This window comes from Rhinolophus ferrumequinum, chromosome 11, assembly GCF_004115265.2.
Source record: "Rhinolophus ferrumequinum isolate MPI-CBG mRhiFer1 chromosome 11, mRhiFer1_v1.p, whole genome shotgun sequence".
NCBI lineage: Eukaryota > Metazoa > Chordata > Mammalia > Chiroptera > Rhinolophidae > Rhinolophus > Rhinolophus ferrumequinum.
In genome coordinates, this window is record NC_046294.1 from 25,129,859 (window position 1) to 25,154,530 (window position 24,672).

General features: G+C 42.0%; 1 protein-coding gene across 3 annotated transcripts in view; it reads left to right on the forward strand.

Annotated features, from left to right (window-relative positions):
* The first annotated feature begins 347 nt into the window (after positions 1 to 347).
* The window catches only part of LOC117029879 (uncharacterized), a 172,525-nt gene continuing 148,200 nt past the window's right edge, over positions 348 to 24,672 (forward strand). The window contains exon 1 of one of the 3 annotated variants that reach the window (XM_033119155.1): positions 348 to 632. The gene's annotated coding sequence lies outside the window, so the exon portion shown is untranslated. Of the gene's footprint in view, positions 633 to 22,606; positions 22,705 to 24,672 lie in introns of those variants that run through there. The other 2 variants (XM_033119150.1, XM_033119154.1) reach the window with 2 other exon arrangements.

Here is a 24,672-nt window from a genome sequence, read left to right on the forward strand (position 1 = left end):
TTTCCACTGAATCTATTCCTAATGCTGTACTCCGCTTCTTATAACTATATACGTTCATATATATATATATATATATATATATACACATATATATATAAACTTGTAGTTAACATTCATTATTGTTCAGCTTTAGCTTTAGGTGTACAGTGCAGTGATCAGGCAGCTCCTCTTTATTCTGAGGCCTGTCTCCACACTTTAAATAACTCTAGAGACTAATGAAAGCACCAATACTCAAATTTTTGACCCTAACAAGTAGCCAACTTGGGCCGGGAGCTGGGATTCAGGCTGTCGGGGTGAAGCTCCCATAACTGTCTCCCAGTTTTATCCTGAGCTTTTAGAGGCGGTGCCGCCTTCGTTGCAGAAGGGCCCAATTGCCTCCCAGTTCTGCTCCTTCAGGCCACCGCCTGCAGCCCGGGCTAGTAGTCGCTCCGGTGAAAGGTCGCGGGCTGCGAAGCCCACAGGGACCCCGCACCGGGAGTCCCGCGTCCCCCGAAGCTGAGTCTCAAGGTACCGGGCGGCCGAGTTTTCCGCGAGAAGGGCGCTCCGCGGCCCGGGCCACCACGTCACTCGCGACCTGACCCCGCTGGGCCCGCCCCGGGCCCAGGAGACGAGAGCAACGTGGGCCGTGCAGGGTAAGCGCTGCGCGACCCGCGGACGTTCTGGATCCCGGCGCCAGGGCACGGGCGAGGACTGGGAGTCGGGCTCCTGTCGGCTCCTCGCGCGCCAGAGCGCAGGCCGGGCGTCTGGCCGGAGCCCACTGCCTGCCCCGGGTTCAAGTGCAGATAAGCGCGGCTTTGCGGCTTCCCTTCCGCTCTCTTCCGCTTTGGAGAGAGCTGTGGTTCTGAGGGCCTTGAAACGCGCGCGGACACTGCTCCAGTGTGTGCTTGGGGGCATGGGGGGGCAAGTCCCTGGTCACCAGCCGTGTACTCCCCCAGCCTCACTTAATGCCCTTGTACACTTTGTCCCTGCACAGCCAGGCCGCGTGCCTGTCTTAAGTCTACCCCTGTTTGTATGAGCAGGAAGACCTATCTGCTTTCCCTTTGCTCAGCTCATGAAATCCCCTCTTGAAAACACACCGGAAGGGGGAGCTTTGGACCAAGCGAAGGCTTTTCTGTCAAAAAAAAAAAAAAAAAAAAAGCACACACACACACACACACACACACACACACACACACACACACACGCAAACGGCTGGACTCCCGCGCACCTGGTTTTAATAAGAGCCTAGGGAGAAATATGGCTCCGGGCCTGTAGGATCCCCAAAAAATTCTGTCCATAGAGAGAAAGAAGGGTGCACATAGATTGTACGTGAGCAGACACACTGTACACGGGTTTGTAAAGACCTCGTGCACTTTTCTACTTTAATTGTAGCTTAGAGAGGATGTAGGTGGTAGTGATGTTAGAAATGGAGTATAAACAGCAGTTAAAAACACATTTGTAAAAACTGAAGACAAAGCGAGTCCACAGTTATGTACAATGTATTTTCTTCCCAGTTTTAATAACAAAAAGGGAATATTGAAAAACATCCCCCTCCTCTTCCTATACTCCCACTGCGTTAATCTATGTGCACACTTTTTTTTTTTACATAATTGCAATTATAGATATACGACGTTCTTATTTCAAATTCTGGAACAAGGGAGGTAAATTACATCCCAACAGAACGGAAGTTTTTATTAACTCAGAAAGAAAAGAGCTCCCAATACATGAGCTGGAAGTTAAAGATTGTATCATGCTTTCAACCTATATTATAAAAGTTGAAAGGATAAAGGACATGAAAGACTTTTTAGAAAGACCCTTGTGGGACATATAAATATATATTTACACACATTCTTTTGCATCTTCATTTGAAGCCAAGGACAAATTTCTTTCCAACATAGTACTTTGATCTTCATATTCTTAAGAAAATAACTCCTACTCTACCTTGCACTAGAATTCTGAGAACACTAATTTTTCATCTAACATTTCTTAAACCCTTAGTCAGCATTTAATAAGAGGCCTTAGAGTCTTGCACTTCTGTTCCCACTGCCTGGAATTCTTTTCCCTTGTCTTTGCAAGCTCCTCCTTATTCAGGTCTCTGCTCAAATATCTATTCCCTTGCCCACCCCATGCAGCACTGATACTTTATTTTCTTCAAAGTACTAACCACGATCTAAAATTATTAATTTTATTATTGTCTGTCCCACGCCTCATTAATATATGAGACCTTGCTGCTGTTTTGCTTGCTATTAACCTAGAACCATACCCCACCCCCACCCCCACTCCCAGCATCTATCAGGACTGGTGTTTAGTAAATACTAACAGAAGAAAAAGAAAAAGAAAAGTTTGTAGTACAGAGTAGAGCCTTGGGAACACTTGCTAAGTGATGTGAATCTTGAGGAAATTTATTTAGTCTCCTGTCCCCCACCTCTTGCTTTTTCCCCACGGTGGTTTGGGTGCAGCTGCTGTCTCTTCTTAGGGCCCCACCCACAGTGACCCAGGCCAGCTCCAGGAAGTAGATCCTGCAGGCAGTTGGGGCCTCTGGCATTTTTTTGGGTCTGGATTTTGGACTAGAGAGCAACTGGGATTCTCCCCCAGAGGCCTGGGACTGCTGGCTGCACAAACCCCCTGACCCTTTCGCACTTTCCAGTGCTTGGCTGCATGCGTGAGGGTCCAAGGTTCCTAGTGGGAGCTGCTCGTGAAAGATGCTCTGTTATTGTTGGACTCCAGGCACAGGGAATAATTAGGGGAGTGACATGAGCTAAAGTTGAGGCCTGTTCTTGTAGGCTGGGCCATGAGGCTGCAAAGGCCTGCTTTCTGGCAAAGGCCATGGATTCCTGTGGATTTGTACATGGTTCACTTCTTGGAGGAAGCCTTGGTGAAGAAGAGGCTGGGGGTGGGGGCAGAAAAGTTTGGAATTTCCTGTGATTTTTTGGGATTTCATCATTGTTGAGAACCACCCTGGGCAATACCAGGGTGGAGTGTCTGGGCCTGCTTGCTTTTCCTCGGGGCCATCCTGGGCTCCCAGGGTCTTACAGGCTGCCCTGGCCAGGCCTGCATGTCGAGTGGGTGGAACTGGAACAGCAGTGGAAAGAACGGATGTTCTGAGAGCCATCAGTTGCCAGCAAGGAAAAAGCTTTTCCTTAATCTCTGCAGTGCCCAGCATGGTGCTGGCACATGGGTAGGTGTTTAATAAAATGTTCATTCAAGTATGAAGCGTGCCAGTACCCTTCACACTGTGTTTCAAGCCTGGATGTGTTGGTGAACGTAGGCTCTGGAGGCCCGCTGCCTGGGTTCAAATCCTGGCGGCTCCACTTATAAACTATGTCTGTGAGCGTGCTATAACACCTTCCTTACCCCATGCCACTGTCTCTAAGGTGCAGATAGTAATGTTACCCACTTCATGGCGTTGTTATGATGGCTTGATGTAGAAAGTTTGGAAAGCATTTAGAGCAGAGCGTGGCACGTTGTAATAGGTGAGGTGCTTAAAAAAATTAAAATGAACATATAGAAAAGGTTAACATTTACCTCATGGGGTAGGGAAAGGAATAGGATCAGGAATGGGCACACTAGGGATTTTGAAAATAATCGTCATTTTCTCTTTCTTAAACTGAGTGGGTATATGTGCTTTGTTATATTGCTGTTTATGCTTTACGCATATTGTATAAATGTTTTAGTATCTGCTCAACATATGATGAAACTTTAAAACTGCAAACTCTGACGTGTCCTATCCTACATTTTAACACCTTGAAGACCAGGAGGAAGAACTGCTATTTCCGATTCACAAATGCAGAAACCGAGGCTAACTTGCTCAAGGTCTGCACAGTTAAATAGTACAGCCAGGATTTATATCAGAGACTGTGTTCTTAATTGCTATGTATGGCTTTTCTTATGTGTTGCTGATATAGCAGGTTGTATCTAAACTTAAAAAAAATGTAATTCATTACCCTGCCCATGTTGACTCACATAAAATCACACACTATGACTTATATGTATGAATCAGGATTTTCCTCATCATGTGAAACCAAGTTATAACACAGAAATAAGCTAGGTACAAATGGCCATTCCTAATCCTCTACTTCAAATTTAACATTCAATAAAACAGCATACTATTCTCAGTAGTTCACTTATATAATAATAAGAGATGCTACAAATTTTAACTTAAAATACATATAAAATGAGATGCCACTTATATGCGTTTTGCTCTGCATATAAAACACATAAAATCTCTATGTAAAACATATATAGAAGGTGCCAAAAAAGTATACACATTTTAAGAAAGGAAAAAACTGTATTAAAATTGTAATATTCAATGTATACCGATAACAAGATGAATACAAGTCATGTCTATACATTTTTTTTTTTTTTGGCATCCCCGGTATTGGGATTCCATCTAAAATTTTATTAGAAAAAAGGTCCCAGATGCGAGAAAGAAAAAAAATTTTGATTATCACTGGCTGAAGAATATAATTGAGGTTTAGGAATTTGATGGCGTGTGAGGCAGGGTTAAATGTTATTCAACAATTTATTAAGTGCCTTTTATATAGAAAACATTGTGTTAGACACTTAAGGAAAATACAGAGGTGAATAGGACAGTTTGATATTCAGTGCTGTTTATAATCCTTTAATAGGTAGCACATTAATATACTATTAACTGTTTTGAAACTTAAGACATTAATCAAAGCTTATTGTATTATGAACTACAATATTCCTACAATTAAAGTTTTGGGGAGAATTCAAAGAAAAGATCAATGATTTCAGAAAGAGTCAGCATTTGATCTGGACTTCCAAGATGGTTAAAGAAAGTTGGATCAACACAAGGGGAAAAGGAAGGGGGTTCAAACCTGACTGAGGATGAGCAAATGGGGGTGGTAGGAAACCTTGAGGACTCTTTGGGGAATGGAAAATAGTTGAGTTGACTAGAGGGTTAGGTTCCCTGCGGTGGGAGGGAAGGCAGGTTCAAGTGAGAACTACAAAAAATGTCACATGCGAGATTCAGGGGTCAGGCCTTCCTTATCCAGTGGGTAATGGGGAGCCTCTTAGGGTTTCGAAGCATAGTGTGATGTGGTCAGGTTGTGAGCTAGAAGCATTCTTCTGGTGGTATTTAAGATATTGGAGGGAAGAAAACAGAGATGGGGAGACCAGTAAGGAGGCTACTGGGATAGTTAAGGTCATAAGGACTTAAACTAGTAGGGTGGCAGGGGAGATAGAAAAACAGAGGTTGATGGAAGAGGTGTGGCTGGAGTCACATTTATAGTTTGATAACTGATGGAATGTGTTGACAAAGGGGACATGCAGATGACTCTAAAGACTGGATTGCATGCCATTGACAACAGAGAGAAGTCAAGAGGAGGAGGAGCTAGGCATATTTAAAAAATGACCCATGGGTGTGGAGCTGAGAAAGCCAGAATTCAAATTTCTATACCTGAGGTTTCTCTGAGCCTTTAGAGAGAGACTGTATTATACATCATTTCCCAAGTTGGCCCTAGAAACCTCCCCTATCCTCCTCCTCAAACATTTCACAGGACACCATGTGGAAACGCATCAACAAATCAGGCCTGTAGGTAAGGAACAAGCCGAGTGTTTGGACTTTGTCACCTTGAAAAACATCAGTCCTACATTACAGTAAGGAAACATCTCACAGGAGGCTCCATGCCCAGGACACTCGGTTCTGGAACCCGGGGCAGTTTGTATGTGCCCATTTTTTAAAACTGCTATTCTAGGTCCTATTTCATCATGCCTCCTGTTTATAGCACGGGGAAAGTGCAGTATCAACTTTGGAAAGAAGCTGAGTGTGAATTTTGCCTGAAGGGTACTCATGCCTGAAGGGTTGGGAAATTTTGAATTTTTTTAGGAATACTAGACTCTTCCTCCTGAAGGCCTGGAGGAGGTGGAAGCCCTGCTTCTATTATTGGTGCTCTGCTGTTTCCGTTAGAACAGGGATCTTGGGTTTTGAAACATCAGGTATTATTTAACACTAGATCATCCAAATGGACTCATCTCTAGGTCTGCTGCAAACTCTCCAAGTGACATTTAGGGACATGGTTCTTTCTAGTTCAATCAAAGGCACCCCTTACCAGAAAGTCATCCCTGTGATTTTTAAAAATTTTATACATAACATAAATTTTACCATTTTGGCCCTTTTTAAGTATATAATTCAGTGGCATTAAGTACTTTCTCATTGTTGTGCGACCATCATCAGCATCTATCACCAGAACTTTTTCTTCTTCTTAATTGAAAATCCATACCCATTAAGCAATAATTCCCCATTTCTCACTCTCCCCAGCCCCTGGCAGCCACCATTCTGGTTTTTCTTTCTTTACAAATTTGACTACTCTAGGCACATCACGTAAGTGGAATCCTACAGTGTTTGTCCTTTTTTATCTGGCTTATTTCACTCAGCAAAATGTCTTCAAGGTTCATCCATGTTGTTGCATCTGTCAGAATTTCTTGCCTTTTTAAGGCTGAATTATACTCCACTGTGTTTATATACCACATTTGTTTATCCATTCATCTGTCTGTGGACATTTGGGTTGTTTTTAACCCTGTGTTCTTGATTAAGTTCTGTATGTAGTCCTTGCATGGAGCTTCCTTCCACATAAGTTGAAGATGCCTTTTGGGTTTGATTTAATTACATTTGCATTGATAATAGAAAATTGCCAGCCATCTCACTAAATCAAGATATGAAATTGTGCTCATCAAACTTTAGAGAAAAAACTGCTTTTTAATCCCAATTTCAGGTGGAGTTGGATAGCAGCAGTTTTGTACTTGACTAGGGGAGCTTAGTTCTAGGAGATAACCGGTAATTCCGGGCAGAAGAAAAATCCCTTTTAATTTGGGAAGGGACCTGGGCTAATTTAGCAGTTAGTAGTTCAACGTTGGGCCTGGTCCCCAGTGCTTTCCTAAACCTTTGTATGGTCTCAAGCATTTGGGAAGAGTGGAAAAGTCAGTAGGTTGGTTGGAAATCCAGGCCCAGCCACCATGGAAGGTGCTGCTTTGGAGGTTACTACTGGTTTTTAGTTTTGAGTTGGAGAGATTACAAGAGGGCTTTGGTGGAAAGGGATGGGAGGGGGCATGGAAACCACCAGAGTCCTGAGCTCACCCTAGTTTCCCACAACATCCTTTTCTACTTCCCAGAAGACTTTGCTTCAGGGAAAACAAAATAATTTTGACTGAGCTATTTATTAGGTTGGAATAATTTCAAGGCTCATTTAATGAGTTTTCCCCTCCTCTTTTTGCCAGCATTACAAGGAACCGGCTTTATCATTTGAATTTACTAGTTCCCAAATTGTGCACCAAGGTGCCTTGCTTTAAACTCACAGGGGTGCCATAAAATATTTTAAATTTTGGAGGAAAACACAACTGTATTTGACATCTTCTGGGATACCCAAGAACTACTAGCCCTAGGTCTTCATAGTTGCAATATTAGATAAAGCTACATTCCTTTCAGTGCTGTCATATCATTGCGAAGCTGGGTTTTTGGTGGTAGTTTTGAAAAAAAACTGAGTACCTGGTGAAAATCAGTGTGTAGGAGGAAGTAAGGGAGCAATGTCCAGTCTGATCCCCAAATTTAAGAAGTTTTAAAGTGCCCAAGAGGTGTACACAGCCCATTAACAAGTAATTATGATCATTTAAGAATGCAATTAAAAATATTTTTCAATTTATGTGTATTATTTTTTCCAATGGCTACTAAATTGTTAGCACAGAAACACTTATTAAGTTGTTTGGATTTCACTACATAACAAACGTAACTGTTAGGTATTTCATCCCAACGGTGCAATAAAAAAATTGCTGTGGGGCTGGCCCAGTGCCTCAGGCGGTTGGAGCTCCGTGCTCCTAACGCCAAAGACTTCCGGTTCGATTCCCACATGGGCCAGTGGGCTCTTAAGCACAAGGTTGCCAGTTCAACTCCTTGAGTCTCTTAACGGATGGTGGGCTGCGCCCGCTGCAACTAGCAATGGCAACTGGACCTGGAGCTGAGCTGCGCCCTCCACAACTAAGACTGAAAGGACAACAAGTTGGAAAAAAAAGTCCTGGAAGTACACACTGTTCCCCAATGAAGTCCTGTTCCCCTTCCCTAATAAAATCTTAAAAAAAAAAAAAAAATTGCTGTGACACTAAGGGCACCGTGTACCAAGGAAATTTGGGAATCTTTTCTTTATCAGAAAATTCCCAAAGTTATGTATTTACTTTTAAATACATCAAACATGGGATTGGAGATGAGATTACAAATAAAATAAACACTGCTTTGAGATTTCCTAAAGTAAATTGCTTTATTTTTCTGAGTATAAAATTAATATGTATTAGTTATTTAAAAAAATCCAGAAAGGTGCAAAACAGAAAATAGAAACTTCCATATTTCCATCCTCTGTCTTCCTCTCTAGACATAATAGCTGCTAAATTTTGGTGGATAGTTTCCCAGACATTTTTTTCTGTGTGTATTTAAGAATACTAGATGTTTTACAAAAATTGATGATATAAATTCTATTGTTTATTGCTTTTTAAAATTCACTATATTACAGCTATCTTTCCATATCAATATGAATAGATGTGTACACTTTCGGGGGAGAAAAAGCCTCTGAATTCTAAAACCTTTATTACTAATTGTAGGATGATTCCACTATTAGAGTAGTTCAACCGTGCCCTCTTGTGGCTTGATGGAATATTTAACATTTGTCTTCAAATATTTGAGGGTAAGGCCTTATATGCTGACATGGAGGATACAAAGGTGAATGAAATAAGATCTTTTCTTGGAGCTCCCTGTCTATAAGAGGAGATGAAATGTATTAAGTAGATGTATTAAGTAATTAAGTAACTACGCAAGGAAATAAAATGTAATTGGATATGATCCCCAATTGGGTATGATCAGAGAGCCACAGTTAAAATCTCACAGGAGGAAGAGGTTAGTCCTCCTGTGAAGATTAAAGACTTCATGGCACGTTCACATCAGCAGCAGTAAGAATAGTGCTAACAGATAACATTTATTGCGTGCTCTGGACCAGGAACTGTTCTTTGCACTTTTTATAGAAACGATGGAATTCCTCATCTCGGCCTTCAAACGTGGGTAGGATTTTGACTTAGAGGGGTGATGAGAGGTGGAATGAAGGCAGGAGATAGTACTCCAGGTGGGGGACCTGCAAGAGGAGAAGCAGGGGAGTCTGTTCAGAGAGGAGTGTGCCTTGCAGATGGCTGGGAGTGAAGTGGGAAACAGCTTTAGAAAGAGGCAAGTACCTTGAATCCAAGGCTAAGGAATGTGACCTTAATTCTGTTGAAAGGCAATGGGGACCAATGATTCAAGTTTTTTGATCAGGAGTAATTTTATCATAATAATCATAGGGACTTTTGGAAAATTAACTTTTGCAGTATGAAAGAGGAGAGACTTAGGGTGGAAGGGTGAACGAGGAGGCTACTGCAATGGTCCAGGCATGATACAGTATAAGGTCGCTCTGAAGTGGTGCAGCAGAAAATGGAGAGGAGGGAATGAATCCAAGCCTGGTAAGGAAGCCAGCAATGGAGGATCTCTTACTTGAGTTTCACATTTTTATTATTCGTGTAAAGCCACTGTCGCATTTGGTGAACTTTGAATGGAGGTCTTCATCCCCAGTGGGTTTATTCTACATGAACTAAATAGATTTACTCACCAGTGTTCACAAGCTGACTTCCTCCCTTTCCTCCAAGACACTAGTTACTTTAGGGCCACCAGCCAGAACACACTAGTCAGTCTCTGATCTAGTCATTTTGACAGAGCCCAGGTCTGCTGGTAGGGCACTTTATCACTTGCCCTTCTCTGAGTTTGTGATGGTGGCGTATTTGGAGAATGGTGTTACGGTATCTTTCTTTTTCCAATGGATGTAACACCAGAGGGTAATTGCTGAACCTGAGCAAATGGGAATTGGATCAGACCTAAGGGGCTGGTTCTAAGGATGGGAGATACTGGCACTGCCTGATCAAGGGGGCTGCAGTACACTGTGTTGTGGCCATTTACAAAGACGAGACAGTTAAGTGAGATGATTGGAGTTTAGCTGGCCTTCCAGAATAATCAATTGTTAATTTTATTTGTACGTGCTTATAAAAGAAAACCTACCTTTACGTTTAGAAGCATCGAGAGCAGTGATTCCCAAAGCAAGGTCACCAGCCATCGGGATCTTCTTGAGGGGCTCAAGCCTATCCCATAAATGTATAAGGAGTTATTTTATAATAAAAAATAAGGTCCATCAGCTCACACTTATCTCTAATAAAGCTAACAATAAATAATTCAGGTATCTTCCTCCCAGTTCTTCGTTGTCATCGGCTTTCCCATGCCTATATGGGCCTGTCCCTACATAGTATGAGGGTCACTGATTGGACAGACGTGATTATGTTGATCGTTCCTTGTGCATTTCCCCAGTAACAAGTGAACTTCTTCTCTGCACTTCACGGGTCCTCTTAAGTATTTTTCCTTGAGAAACTCTCTTGAGTTATATCATATTTTAAATATAAGTAACTTGACTGCGGAAAGTTAGGTCAGGTGTTTCTAGGGGATCCAGGACCTAGAATTCAAAAAGATTCCCATGGCTTTTTTCTCTGAATGTTAGAGACTATGCTTTTGCTCATGGGCAAAGAGGTGTGACTGAATATAATATATAACATGCTATAAATGCAGTTCTTGAATTTGTGGATCACTAATTAACATGCTTGAGCTATTTCCAACTTTGCCGGAGTCATAATTCAAAACTGATTTGTCGTTGGTACACAGCAGCATCATATTTCAAACCCTATCAGATCACAGTTATGTACTTTATCACTTTATAACTATTTAAATTACATTCCTGTTAATAGGATCTATGTTTTAATGTCAACAGGCAGATTGGCGGATTGCATGGTTCACGTCTAGTTGAGTTTTTATGACTAATTGGGCACATATGTACTAAACTAACCTCTATATTTAGAAGTGAAGGATTTTACTAAGAATGAGCATATTTTTATTACAGGCAGCTTAGTTTCATCTGCTTAAGTAGTTTTTGACACAGGAACCATTTTTTTCACAACAACTGTATTTTAATGTGTTAACTGTATTTTTTAAATGCAGATTTCTTTCACTAGCTTAATGGGAGTTCACAGAAATCACAGCCTTTTAATTAAAGCCACTATGTTTCAGTGCCAAACATTCTGAAGGATGCCAGTGAACCAAAAGAGAACACATTTCTGAACTGGAAGTGTGCATATGGGACCCTTCAGAAGCCTGACAGAAATGCCTGATGGAAGGATTGGAAACAGGAAAAAGATTAATAAGAACATCAGAGTAGTTTTCAGAATAGCTTAAATAATGTGTGTAGTAAAATAATTTTCGATAGCAAAGAATGGTTTGATTGAAACATTGTGACTCTTGCATAGGCTTAATACTATAAAGTCTAAATCTAACTTCAATCCATTTGAAATAAAAGAGCCTCCGATAGCTGTATTTTTCAAAACTAAAATTGGGACAAGTGACTATATTTTCAGAACTAGCTCAAGTGGTCTGACAAGCAAACTTTGGAAGACAAGGGAACAGAATGTTTGAAATCGAAAGGATCCTTAAAAGCCTACAATGTGTAGTCACTGTCATGGCAGCTGTAAGAAATCATGAGATACGAGTACATTTCATTTTGGTCAAACAGAAAGAGCCTGGGACAAGAAGTCAGATGACAAATTTTAAACCCTGCCCTGCACTTAACTAGCTGTGGGACTAGACAACTGTTTTCTCAGTTGAAAAAGTGATTATGTCTACCATAGCCATCTTTGGGTTATTGTGACGATTCTAATGAACTATTGTGTATAAAAACTTCTTGAAAAGCAATGCTGAAGCATTACATAAATGGAACTATTTCTGTGGTTTTGAATAACCATGGCCAGACAGAGAACATGCTTTATTTGCCATTGCCTTGCTCAAATGCCTAAGGAAAGGTTCTGTGGACAGTGCTGAATGCATTCATGCGTGTGTGCATGCATGCATACATGAATGAATGAATAGTTCTCTTTGCTCTAGTTTTATTTTCTCCCTCAGAGAATTGGGCTAAAAAAATAAAACTAAATATGTGGTTTGGGATTCCTTAGAGTTTTACACAGGTGCACTGTGCTGGTATACATCCAAGTCTGAGCCACGTGTATAAACACAAATCTAGTTTGGTAGACATCTAGTATTACATGTATACAGGATGTTTGGTGGGATTTTTTTCCTGAGGTATTGGATTTGGCTGCTAAAGCCCTAGCTGCAAATGCAACATTTTAAAGAAAGCCAATGACAGCTGTGGCCCCCTCTTCTTACATTCCCCTTTCCCTCTCCTCCACCCCCCCCCCCCCGCCCCAAATATGGGACAGCCTGTTTGGTCCTCCTACCGCCATTTGTTGACCCAGCCTCCTCTCTCATCCTGAGGGCCTTTTATGGAGGTTATGTGGGAAGAGAGAGAGGGGAGGGGAGCGTCTTCTATGCTGTAGCCTTTTGGAGGAACAGTGTTCATGATTTTCTTCCCTTTTCGTGAGGGAGAGACAGAGGCTAGGGGTAATTTCTTTAACACGTTGAATGAGGAGAGAAATTCCTTGTCTGCAAGAAGGGGAAACTGTCTTTAGGCTCCCCCATTGGATATCTGTTTGGGCAGCAGGCTTGCAGATCTGTCCCCTGGCCTGTTAGAGAAGAGGACTGGAGGAGGATGGCAGGCTGCTGAGAGGTGCTGGCTGGGGGGCCGCCTGCACGTGCCCTGGTTGTTGTGGCAAGGATGCCTGAGTTCATCTTGGTCAGGTGCACACTGCAAGTTCAGGGCCGTTGGGTTTGATGCTCTTACTGGTTTTCCACCCAAGAGGGTGGCCCACTGGGTGAGGAAGCAGTCTGAAGAGTCGCACTTCCAGCTCTAGCCTGCTCTGCAGGGAGGTGGTGACACTTAAGCTGAACTAACTAGCACTAAGTGACAGTGACCCAGCAGTGATGGCGCTTACTTGAGATCCACCATTCCAACTGGGGAGGGAGATTTGACAGCACACAGTAGAAAAAAGTGATTAGAAGACAGACAGAAAACCCACACTGTTTTATGTTTGTGTGGCACTGAGCAGAGATGCTTCCATAGGTTATTACACTAATTAGAAACTGTCCTCATGTGGTTTGACTCCAGTTAATCACAGAATCCAGACTCTGAGCAGAGAAAACCTTAAAGATAATTCCTTTAGTTTAGTAGATTTCAAATGATGTTCCAGGAAGTCTGGGGTGAGGGTGGCAGCCCACAGAGGTTGCTGAGGACCCTCTGAGTGAGGAGAGATAAGGATGGGTTAAGGCAGGAGGCACGAAGAGGGTAGAGATGCTGAGAAGGAGGACTTCTGCTCTCCTCTCTCCCCCTTTAGCTAGAAAAAGTTTGCTTTTATCTGCTTTATGTATCAGACTTCATTGTAAGATTACTTTTGTCTAAAGGGTTCCGCAGTTAGAAAGAAAAAAAAAGGCTTCCTTATAATCCATCCCCTTTATATCTGAGATAAATAAACTGAGAAAAATAAGGGAAGTAACAAGTCAAAGGCCACGGAGCCTTGAGTGGCAGAGTCAGGACACAGGTGATTTAGTTCGGCACCCTGTCCCAAACCGAAATGTAGAGTTAGCCTCATGAATTCAAGGTGCATTTATTAAGCAGCTACTAGACAGAGTCATGCAATGGGTTTTTTTCTCTTCTTCTGAAAACAGTAAGGCAGTTACTGCATCCATTTGGTGCCTTTACTGCCGGAAAAAAAACAGCGAACAGGGGCTTTCTTGGGTTACCTTGGTAAGAGATCTCTGCAAGTCAAACACTATTAACTTTAATGAAGCAGCTTTGATGGTGGGGAAGAGACAGCTGACACCACATTTCCCTAATAATAAACCACTCTGACAGATAAAAACAAACAGGCTCAAGATAACATATAGCATTTCGGAGAGCAGGGCCAATTACGAATGCAGACGGATGTGATCCCGGCTTTCCTCTAAAGCCTGTGTCCCTCCATCTGTTGTGGAAACTTCTCAAAGGCGGGGCAGGATGGTTTAATCGGCTTTCACAGAAACCACTGCCTGGGTTATTATTAGGATGGCCCTAGGAGGAAATTTTAAATAAACCTAGTACTATCCAGGGCTTTTTCTGAAGACCCACTTTGCTCTGTTTTAGCCATCGGATCTGAGCGCTGCCGGTTTGTTTATCGCTGCCGGTTTGTTTATTCAGTTCTAGCAACTTGGGTAACACACTCCTCCACGTTCCTGGGTGTTGGGTGACCTAACCTATCTTCTCCATGGGGTGTGCTCTCAGCCTCCAGAAATGAACACATGACGGGTGATCATTACGCACGGAGGGGCCCGTCCTTCCTCCATCTCAACAGATCTCAATGGAGAACTTGCCCTAAAACAACAACAACCAACCAGTCAAGGTTAGACTAGGTTTGGTGCTGATGCCTGCTGGAGGTAGCAAAAAGGAAATGGGTGCAATTTGGAGCTCTGGCGTGATTTGGCCATTCATCATTAAACCCAGATTTCAGTGAGACCATGATGAGCAACAAATATTGGTTTTAAAAGAATTTATTTCAGTTCCCTCACCAGGCTGTGTCTCTTAACAAAATACCCTATATTATGTCCTTTCATTAGGGGCTGCTTGTATGTCTACAGTGGGGGAGCGATCATTATAATTGTACTTTTGAATTTTAAGTCACTTTCTACATTTATTTTCTTATTTAATCTTCATAACCTGCCTAGTGAAGGAGATTTTCAATAGCCCCACTGATTTGCCCAGGGTCATACAGGTAGTAAACTTCAGAGCCAGCACTGAATGATTTTAAGGCTTGTTCCACTCTGATGGAAAGCTCTAAGAGTGTTCTCTCTCCCCGCCCCCTTTCTCCCTCCCTCCATTGGGGGTGGGGTATGAGGAGTACTGGCCAGAAAGCAGAAGAGCCTGCCCTGAATTACTTACTGAAATCCACTGATAATTCCAGAGCCCTAGTGGAGTCTTAAATACCAAGAAAGAGCATCTTTCCTCTACTAAGGCAGCTGACAAGTTGTCCAGGTACCTGCTTCCATAATGGTAATGATTATCATGTAGCAAGTGCCCGCTATGTTAGGCACTTACGCAAACACGTAATTATATCTTTACTATTCACACCAGTTCTAGAAGTACTCTTATTACCCTTATGTTGTAGATGAGGAAACTGAGGCCAAGAGACATGAAGTAACTTGCCCAAGATCATACAGCTTCTGAGCCTGTGTGTGTCCTGTGCCACGTCACACTTGGGTTTGGGTGTGAACACATGGTCAAAAGTGAACAACACGAGGGAGAGAGGCCCTGAATTGAGACTACACTATACATTAATAATAATTAAAGCAATAATAACGATAGTTACCATATGTGCCAACCCCTATACTAATATTTTATACATGTTATCTCATTCACTTTGACAGTGGACCCTACCAATACAGACATCTGTCACATCACTATTCTCTACCCTTGGTTCTTAGCTTTTGCTATAAAAATCTCTCCCTTCTTTTGTGATTTGGCTATAAAAAGAAACTGTATTTTCAAAGCATATGGCTTTGCCCTAGGTACCCCCTACCCCCTGTGATCTAGAGACAACTTAAAACTGGGAGAAAAACACGTTCCACTGATGACAATGAGATTCAGAATGATTTTTAACAGTCCGAAACCTGCACTGAAACCTCCAAGAAGAAAAAGATAATATTCTGTTTTACGGACAATAGTTCAGTTGGAGGTGACAGAGGCCTGCTTTAGGGGTGGCCCTTGTGAAAAAGATCTGTTTTTTTTTTTAAGTGTCCACAAGCTTAAGATGAGTCAGCTATGTCTGGGGGCATGACAGCTAAAGTTGCAAATGCAATCCTAAGAATAGTTTTGAATCATGGATTGCTCTGGGAGCCCTAAGATAAAATTCTGTTATTTTACAGATAAAGAAGCTAGGCATCTTTTTTATTAGGTCACAAGCGGAGTTTCAAGTCATCTCTGGGTGATAGGTAGAAACAGACTTGTTTACGCCAAGGTTGCCCTCCTTTTTAGTCTCCCAGTCTTTGGTGGAAAAGCAGGCCATCTCAGGAGATAGTGGGCTCCTCTCCCTGGAGGCCTGCAAATAGAGACTGACTGAAAAGTAACCAGCGCTCAGGGTTTTACAAGGATTACCTCATTACCACATTCCAGCCCCTCAGTGATTAGTGAGGTAGTTAATCCTATTCTCACCTTCTAACAGGTTAGGAAACTGAGAAGTAGAGCAGTTTGGCAGAGGCAGTGTGTATGAAAATTTTGATTATACCTGGCCTGGGACTCTAACTCAAAGTTTGAAAGAAAGAGACAATTCCCACTGCCCCTTCCCACACCCTTAGCTGAGATCAGATTTCTCTCTGATAGACCCGCTGGGAGCACACTGGTTTATGAGGAACCTGACTGCAGGGCTGGGTGATAACGACTGGTAATTAGCTTGCCCTTGTATTCAGGTCTCCAGGCACAGGACAGGAGTGGTGAAAGGACGCAGGGCCCCAAGAACACACGCCCTTGTCTTCCAGCATGAAAATGCCTCTTAGAGGCCAGAGCGACTGGGTTTTGTGGGAGCCACGTGTGGCAGCCTAGGGCTGATTCAGAGTCGCCCACTCAGTTTTCTCTCAGGCGCAGTGTTTTTTGCATCACAGCAGCCCTCAGGAGACTGCCTCCAACTTTGACTCTACTCCAGGCTAACAGCCCAACCTATGACAGTGAGAGTTTTAAAGGAGGGTGGAAAATAAAGGAAGCATTAGGCCCAGCGTTGATTTTCCTAATTTCCTGGCTTTTCTCACCCAATATTTTTGTATACGGATGAAATCCCAGTAAAATGAACATCAGGGGCTTGGTCAGTGGGGGAAGGACTGCAGTGGAAAGTAGCCTCAGGTGTGTGAGTGCAGCGTGCAGTGGGGAAGCCCCTGCCCCATTGGTTTAAGAGTCAGTGGAGGATGCCGGGGCGAATGAAATGTGTCTGAGTCTCCGCGGTCTTGATCGCCTTCAGCATTGAGCGCCCCCTTCTGGATTTCCCTGGCTCAGGTGGTAATAAAACTCTACTACAGCCTCGGTTTCCTTGGGCCAGGAGGGATACAGAGCCCTTCAGGGGTCTTGCCTGTTTTGCTTTATGAAGACATTGGCACAGGAGAGACAGTCACAGGCTTTCCAGAAGTTTGATCACAGCCATTCTTGTGATTACCCCTTGTAGTAGACAAGAAACTGGGCTGGTTTAGCAATTATTACTAATTTCAGAACATCACGAAGCTCTGCCCTCTAGTGGTTCTTTGGGAAACATCCACATTCTCTGGGGAAAAAAACCCACAAAACAAAAAATGACGTTTAGTGCTAACTGGATATTAAATAGAATGGCCAGAGAACAGGATGACTTGAGAGAAGTGAGTCCCTGGAGCTCCACAGTTGAACACTCCTTTCTTCTTCAATCACCATTTCCTGGCCATTGATAAGCTTGGGAACTGTCCAAACCGATTTTGACTATTTGAATAAAACATGAAGTGAACACATCCCAAAAAACAAAACTTGGTTTGGATTCCTTGATCTTGTTGAGCACAGTGCCTCTGGGTGCTTTAACTTGTAACCCCTGTTCATTCCCATTACTGATTGATAACACAGTGGATTCTCAGATTGCATCAGCCTTTTCGCTGTTTTCTTTATGCAACATCCGTTTGGCATCTCTCACCCTATAACAAGTATTTCTGTTTTCCTATGTTGAGAAGAAAACGCCTTTAGCAACATACCCACCTTAATACTCGATTTTTTCCATTTCTTCAAAGTGAGGACAGATCTTAATTTATATGGCAAGCTGAACCGTGTACTCCCTTCCTCAAGTTTTTAACTTTACCCTTAAGTTGACTCTTGCCTACTCAGTGACCTTGTACCCTAATTTTTCCGTTTACTTCCTGTACTGCATTTGAAGTGCCTATAAATCACATCTTAGGTCAACCCTTTTCTTCACATGAATAATATTTGTATTCTCGCTGTGCAACACAATTTTACAACAATGCCAATTAATTTTTTTGGCAGTCTAGACTTTCATTCTTTTTCCTTTTCCTTTTCTTTTTCAAAGCCCTATTAAATTTCAAGTCTCTTAGCTCTTGTGATTACTGCTTTAATGCACTAACTTTTCACCTCTCCAGGCATATCTGGAAAATCTCACATTTGAGGTTCTAGGTGGGCTGACCCAGTTTGATGTGGATTCAAAGCAGAACTGGGTCCAGTCAGGCTGTGATGTGGAGGTAGAACTGGAAGAAGGGATTGGTGAGACCGACTGTGGTGAGCTGATTCTCACCTGGTAGGTTGTGTTGACCACTACCAGGCTTACTGCCCCTCCCCTCACATAGGACCCTCTTTTAATTAAAATAACATACTTTAGTGATCTGTAATCATTGGTTTGTTTTCAGAAGCTATCAGGTTGCATGTGGAAAAGTCACTGGAGCAGAAATGAGATCCACTGACCTCATCTTCCAAGTCATGGAGGAGGGAAATTCAACATTTGGCACAGGGAGGGTAAATGCAGATAGCATTTTTATATCAATCATATCTTCTAAGAGCTTAGCTTTTTATGATAAACTGGCCAGTTCCCATTCCTCATCCTTCAACTGTAGCTTGTACCCATTTTTGCTTGTGTGCTTATGAGCTGTGTGTATGTGTTGAATGTTCTCTGTTGGACGGCGTAGAATTCTAATTCTTTGTGCCTTGACATGGTGTGAAAGTCACTGAGCACCTACCCAGGCAGTCAGTCAGCAGTCCGTAAAATCTGTTGGAACTCAGAACTTCAGAGTATCATACCTCTCATAAAATCATGAGTGTGGCCCAAGTTGCTTTTCAGGTACATGTAGCACAATGTTACCTAAGACGGAGGGCCCTGCAGTCAGATGACTTCTTTGTGTGATTATGGGCACATCACTTATCCTTTCTAAGCCTTTTTAAAAAATCTGTAAAATGGGAATAACAACAACATTTTATGAGGATTAAATGAAGCGATGAATATAAAGCTCTTAGCACATAATACTCATTCAATGTTAGCTATTATTATGAGGATGGAAGATCCATCCTAGAGGATCAGCTTGTGTGGTACAAACCTGGACTGTAGGCTTAGAAAGGCTGAGCTTGGACTCATGCATCATAGCTCAGTGACTCCGGAAACCTCACATAACCACCTGAACCTTTCTGATCTCATCCATAAGTTGATGACCCTGTCCTTCCACCCCAGGGTTATTGGAAGGCTCCTAATAGATACAGGATGTACCATGCTTGGCACATACAACTTCACAAATGTTAGCTGATTTCCGGTTCCCCAAGTCTCCTAAGATGATGTGTATGGTCTCCAACAGGCGTTTCAGCCCTAGTTTTACTTGTGATAAGTTAGCGTGAAAGAAAAGTTAGAGTTTAAATGAAAAACAACCAGCTAACACTTCCTTTCAGACCCCTTCAAAAACCCAGGAGCCTTTGGCTCCACAATTTAAAATACCAAGTTAACTGAAACTAATATTGCTGTTAAAATGAAATGTATGCTTATATTGTTACAAAACAATGGGCTGAAAGTTCTCCTAATCATTCTGCTGTAGAACAAAACTCCCTGCTTGGGCAGTAGAACACCGTGTCACAAAAGCTCTTTGGGACACCAAGTGCTTTGGGCGTTAACAATCCGGTTGGAAAGATGCCTTCTGCATGCCTTCATCTCCTGGCTCGTATTGATTACTGTAGTTTTGGGCAGAATTTTTGTTTGAGTACCCAGAAGGACTTTTTTCTTTTGTAAATAAAGAATTCAGCTTATTTCTTTATTTACAGAGGTGAGAGAGGGAGTTCAATGGCCTGGGAACGACACGAAAGCTTCTTTCTGCTCTGCTCAGATGTGGGGCCTGTCTGCTCCACGGGTAGGTCCGTGAGAAACAGTGACACCCGCACTTGGTGTGAGAAGCCTGTTTTCTGCTTACATACACAGACTTGATTTATAATCCCAGCCCGGACAGCATCTGAGTCTAATTACCTGGGTATATGAAAGTTCAGGAGATCTCAACAAAGTTAGCAATTCAGGGATGCGCTTTACCAGAAGCAGATGGAAAAAATAAAACACTTTAGTTTATGACTATTTTTTTATTCAGGGGAAGGAGAAAGAACAAAAAGGTTGCCAAATTGATCCTTGTCAAGCACTAATTAAATATTATTCATGATTAATTCTGATGTTGATGTATTCAGTGTTTTAGCGGTGTCATAAATATCTGAAAGAATGAAATAACTCACTTTGTGTAGCTATCATAAATCATGCATACCACAGTTCCCACGTGGCCTCCTGAGCCAGCCCCTTATTATTATTTCTTAAATACATACACTTACTTGTTGGTGACCTTTATGGAATATTATTATAAATGTGAGGAAATAATTTTCTAAATATGCCTTACTATTACCATTTCATTCGGTTTAAAACAAATGTTTCCCAAATTACAAAGAATGAACAGTTCCGATTGATTAGAGATAGATACTGAAATATTCACAGGTGATGCGATATGATATCTAGGATCTGCTTTAAAAAAAATCCAGGTTGTCTGTAAGAGGTCGTGAGTGGGTGGAAATATAGATAAAACAAGAGGAGACGTGAATTGATAATTCTTGAAGCTTAGTAATGGGTCCAAGAGACTTCATTATAATAGCCTCTATTTTTTCTATATTTTTGGAATTTTCTATAATAAAAAATCTAATGGTATTTCCTTGGGAAGGAGCTCAAGTGTATTCCTCAAGAAAAATTATGGTAATCAGTTTTCATTGTAAGCATATGTATGTTCTCTAAGTTACAAATTGTGGGTCAGAAAATGTTGTAAATCCAGTTTGGGAGTTGACAGACTAATAGTGATGATGATGATGATGAAGAAAATGCCAGTGTTTGCTTCTACTTAATTGCACGTCAGTAGTGTAGCAGGCACTATACAACATGCTTTACACATTTATTTGACCCTTACAGTGACTGTGCGGGTTAAATATTTATACCCGTACTTTGCAGATGAGTAAACTGAGACTTAAAGAGATTAACTTACTTGTTGCAGGCTGCATACTCTGACAGAAATGAGGTTTGGAAGGTTCCAAAATGAATTCTTATTCTCTTTCTCTTTTTAATTTATAAAAAGAGAAACTGTCTCACTTAGTGTGAGACAGTTGGTCTGTAACCATGAATTCAAGTAATTTGAGCAGGAAGGGATCTTACAAATGCCTTAGTCAGAGATGGCAAATAGGTGACATGCTTACTCCCTGGTCTCATGCCCATGGTGGCTGACATTCTAATGGATTGTGGCACTTTCCCATGCTGGCTCAGAATCCCACTCAGCATAGTGTCCCAGATAAGTCAACTGGCATTCACACAGAAACCTACTCATCTCTCATCTCTCACTATCAAACCGGATGAGAAAACTGAGGCCCAGGAAAGGCAAGACTCACTCAAGATCTCTTATTCAAGCTAACAGGTGGCAAAGTCTCCTGCCATAGGTCCAGGGTTCCTTCTACCACAATAGCTAAGGCTCCTTGCAGGTCACACTATATAAGATTCTGCATGTATTATTACATGGAAACTGCTTAGAACAGTGCCTGGTACATGCTAAATACTGCATAAAAATTGGCTATTATTAATATTATTGAAAAAGTAAAATATCCCAGCACTAAGATATAAGAGCAAAACCATGTCAGTTTGCAAAAGCATCTGCTAGTTTCCTAAAAAGCTAACAGAGCCCTGGGCTAAAGCTGTGCAAACAGGGGCAGCCTGCGGCCACAGGGCCCCCTGCAACACAGGCTCTTCCGCCTTCAGTCCCCAGTCACCGTTCCTCAGGAATGTGCGCGGAAGGCACCGCCTGAGGGCTCTGTCCAGTCTAGATTGATGATGGAAAGCAGCCGACCTTAGCATCGCCTCATATGGCGCCAGCAGCACCCCGCCAGCCTCACCTTGCCCAGGCTTGGGAGGCCCATAAACCTCTCAGCCAACGTCCTGAGTTCCTGTCCTGATACGGCATCCAGATTCGGGCTTCTCTCATAATCTCAGGTCTCCCCCTTCCCTCCTCTGAAAACTTTTGAATCCTTGGATGTCTCTGACCAACGTGATTTCCACCACTCACAGAAGAATTTTCATACGCAGAGAATATAGGCTGTTCCCACAGCCTTTATTCTGCGGTGGTTTTGTGGGTTGGTTCTGCTTGCCCCAGGAGATCCAGGAATGACGCAGGTATTGTGCGTGAGTTTTTCTTTTTTAAATCTGTGAATTAAACAGCTAATAGAAGCCCATGTAATTTGTGTGACAAGTGACAGCTTGTGTGAAAATAACTTACCCATATCCTGTTTCACATTTGCATCCATTATGCTGGGGAAAGCCGTATGTCACTGGTAGACCATTAAGTCGTAGTCACCAGTGTTTTCCTAGGTGAAAGGGTAATTATTTTTGCTGTTTGTTCGTAATTTATTAATAGCCAGTGAAGAACATTAGGGTAAAGGATTATTTCAAACAAAGTGACAGATCAAATGTGTGGAAGGCATAGTGATCTAACAGTTGATAAGAAAAGCTATTAGAGTAAAGATAAGCTTTAGTTTGGGATCTGCTTATGCTACTACTGATTGTTGGCATTTCAGATGAAGTAGGTACATACAGAAGATTGGATAGAAACTGTTGAGAATACCAGTAAACCGTTTCACTTTGGATGGAATCAGCTGTCTTCTAGAGAAAAAGCACCATTTCCTCTAATGTTATTTGCACGTAAGTAGTAGTCCGCAGAGTGATTTTAAGTGGTACATTAATATTTTTTTTATCTTAATAGTTATGTATTCATTTTAAATTTGCTAGGAAAACAGTATAATAACATACCAAACCTGGGATTCTTGGATTATTGATTATTTATTTTGCTTAGGCTGAGGTTAAACTAGATATATGTGTTTTAAAAAGTGAATTAAGGAAAAGTGAGTTAAAGAAAAGAAGTAAGTCAATAATAAAGGTGGTAGTCAAATGAGACAAAAATTGACATAATGATATGCGAATGAATGATCTTCAAGGAACATTGGACCAAAGATTGGTTCTCTTGGAACCTTGGGGTCAGCCTTTGTTCTGTGGGGGTGGTCCCATGTCTTGGCATAATATGTCTTATGATGAAACCATCTGGAATTCTTACGACATTCCACCTTTGCTTTAAATTTTTAGCATAATATTATTCTTTTAACTTGTGAAGCAAAAATCAAAGCATGGAATGTGATTCAGAGTAGGTATTGGGAGGAATTTGCTGGATTTTTCTTCTGAGTATGAGATGAAAAGATAAAATCTTAAGTGTGTGATTAGCTTAAAGATGAACTGAGGTCTTGTCTGAACTCTGCCACCAATGTCCTATTTGATCTCTGGGATGATCTCAACTTTCCCTGGCTCTCAGTTTCCACATCTGGAAAAGAAGAGGCTGAGATGATCTCCAAGTTACCTTCCAGTTCTGACTTTTTGATTCATTTGGAATTCTGGGGAGACAGGAAAAGTGATGCCACCTTAGTAGTATAATGTCCTGGGAAATTTAATGTATTTCTTAGCTTCTTAAGAGGGTTACTAACACCATAAATCCAGCTTCTCTCTTAAACTAGACCACTCATTTGGACTGTAAATTCAGATGTATTTGTTAAAGCAAAACCAAGTCCCATTTCTTCTCCATTGTAGCCAGGATCTGTTTGGTAATTTGTATCCCTAACCCAGGTCAGGGAGAGGGTCAAAGATGATTTCCCAAATGTGGAGAACTCTAAAGCTGATTCTTGTAAACAGAATAAGTTAGAGGAATGGGAAAGACAATTCGGAGAGAGTAGTTTCAAACAAGTCCTGGAGATGAAAAAGAACAGGGTTCATTTGGGGAAATGCAGGTGTTCACTGATACAGCAAATGATCGTTGTGTTAGCAACTTATACCAGGTCCTGGGACAATACAGTAGTGATCAAGATAGACAGTTGTTTGGTCAGGCTGCAGTGCATGGTGGTGCGTGGTGGTGGTGGTGAATATGTGAGAGGGTAGTGAGTGGGGCTGGCTCATGAAGGGCCTCATGAAGGAGCCTCAGAGGCCTTGCTGAGGAGCGAAGAGTTTTGACTTCCAGCAAGCCACTGCCCACTGTAAGGAGACAATGGTTAAGAGATTAGGAGATTGTAGGAAAGATGGAGAATTTGGGATGTGCTTGCTCTTCTTCCACAGCTCAGTCCCTATTGGGGCCTTTCTGAATCAGGTGGCTGAAAAGTCCTCTTGAGTCTCTATTGATAAACGCTTTTGTCCCTCTAGCTGGAGATTGGGAGATGGATAATGATTGTGCCCAGCCTGTGGCCTCAGATGCTGATTCACACAAATCACTTTTTTTTTTTTGGTTCAAGCTGACTCTTTGCTTTGAGTTTCTTGCTTGGACTAAGACTAAGAAGCAGGGATCTCAGGAGATATTTCTGTGGATTCAGAAACATGGCTGTGTTTCCTCTTGCAAAGATTCTTCAAAATTTGTACCTAATTTGCACAGACCATGTATGTATCGTTCTAGAGAGAAGCTGCTTGTTCCTTCTGATAATTTTAGACACAAGCAGCCCATTCCTTCCTATCAAGCAGATCTGGATAAGCCATTGCCAATTTGTTGAAAGTGCAACATTGGTACGCCTTAGACAATGCTGATGCAGGCAGCCAGTGGTTCTTTTTAGAAAGAGTTAGCTACATTATAGAGAGAGGATG